A 1,801-nucleotide genomic window follows, 5' to 3' on the forward strand; every position below is an offset into this window, starting at 1 on the left:
ACAATCAAATTGTATATTATCATCCATTCTGGCTACAACCCTAGTAAAATAAATGTTTGTTAAATGCTTGTCAGAATGAGAATCATCATTATGTGGTCCACACTTTCTTGGGTTTGATGGAGTTGATGTGTGTTATGCTAACAAAGCTTAGCCAGTTGACATGGAGTACCACAGGATGATCCACACAACACCAAGCTGTGTGTGTAATTTTTTTCATTGGTGTCTAACTAATGTGGTGTGCATGTGACAAGCTCAATGTCGCTCCTCTGAGGTGACTGAATGTTCGCTGATGGTCCCTGTATAAGGAGCAGAACTTCACCAGCTGTTGGGAAGACTTCCCTGAATCACATTTATAACCTTTAGTCTTTGAAAAGACTTCAGAGTTCACATCAGTAGATTGGACTTAGGAGATTTGTTCAGTGACAAAGTAGGGGACACACTAAACAACTACATATGATAAGGGATAACAGAAGACATAATTGATCGATTTTGTACTGGCAGTGTTGATCTGATAAATCAGTTCACACTAACTGACCGTGCTTCGGTTCCCCTTTACCCTTCACACATCAACAAAGTCACGGCGACTTCCTCCAACCACTGCAAACAAATGAAGGCTTTTCCCAAAGGGAAATGCTTGGTAAAATGTTAAATAAAGGTTTGCCCTCAGCTGTAGCCTGACTGCCAGCAACCACGCCTAATGACAGTCTCTCTCACATTCCTTTTGTGCTTTGGTTCCCCTAGTTCTGGAGGTAGCACAGAAGAAAATCTACATATATTGAAACTATTCCTACACTCTGTTGTACGTTAACTTTTGGTTTCATAGGCTTCTGGGTCATAGGTTAATGCATATATAGTAAGAAATGAAACTAAATTAATTGACTTCCATGCCACACTACATCATTTTCTATGATCGACATCCTGTGAGAGAATCCCTATGGCAAAAGGATTTTTACTGAATATTCTCTTTATTTGTATTAAAAGTTATAAAGTTTTTAACTACATCAATAAAAAATATGGCAAATTGGGGGATAATTTTACTTAATTATTGGATATCTGTGACTTAAGTTTTACAACGTACTCCCCTTCATCTCCTTGTGACTAAACACCAACCTGAAAATAACTGAAGATAGCTGGATGTAACTTTTACTTTACAATGACATGTTTTGGTATAAAACTGAATGTAAACCACGGTGAACTCGACTGACCTACACAGTAAACTCGACTGATCCACAGGCTTCTCTGAAACATGTCGTAAACCGTCCTGGTGTCATCGTAGTAAAGGTCCAGCAGCAAGTCATCTTTTTGAAGAGCTGATTGTCTGCAGCTGGGATCTCCATGTGACACACACTTGAAATTCTTTAATATCTACCTGGACACAGATCTGAATGCATGTCTACTCACAGTGCCCACGGTTCACTCACATTTACAGCCACAGACTGGGCTCCTAGATCACAGGGAGGAAGCATGGGTCGAGGTCGGCTCATGAACCAGTACGCAGTGATGGAGGCTACGGCTCCTAAACCCAGCAGAGAGGAAGTAGACAGGGACAAGGAAGGAAGAGGAGGAGGCAGAGGCAGCAGACAACTCCAGAATCCATCCGCGTTCGAGCGAAAGCTGATGCCGAGTGACTATAGCCACTCCAGAAACTGCATAGCTGAGAAGAGACGACATAAAAAAGAATAGCAGTTAAACAGATGGAAATGTAATTGCTCTGTCACATGAAGTAAATGGTTTTGTGCTGTTCAAAACTAAGATAAAACCTTCTGTCTGTGGATGGACTATGACATAGACCAGCAGTTCC

General features: G+C 41.1%; 1 protein-coding gene and 1 pseudogene across 3 annotated transcripts in view; both read right to left on the reverse strand.

Moving 5' to 3' along the window:
- LOC103397188 (glutamine--fructose-6-phosphate aminotransferase [isomerizing] 1-like) overlaps window positions 1–1,801 on the reverse strand; it is a 561,006-nt gene that overhangs the window by 307,086 nt on the left and 252,119 nt on the right. The window lies entirely within an intron of this gene.
- LOC103397184 (long-chain-fatty-acid--CoA ligase 1-like) overlaps window positions 1–1,801 on the reverse strand; it is a 22,873-nt pseudogene that overhangs the window by 17,470 nt on the left and 3,602 nt on the right.

This window comes from Cynoglossus semilaevis, chromosome W, assembly GCF_000523025.1.
Source record: "Cynoglossus semilaevis isolate Cse_v1.0 chromosome W, Cse_v1.0, whole genome shotgun sequence".
In the NCBI taxonomy this organism is placed as follows: Eukaryota; Metazoa; Chordata; class Actinopteri; order Pleuronectiformes; family Cynoglossidae; genus Cynoglossus; species Cynoglossus semilaevis.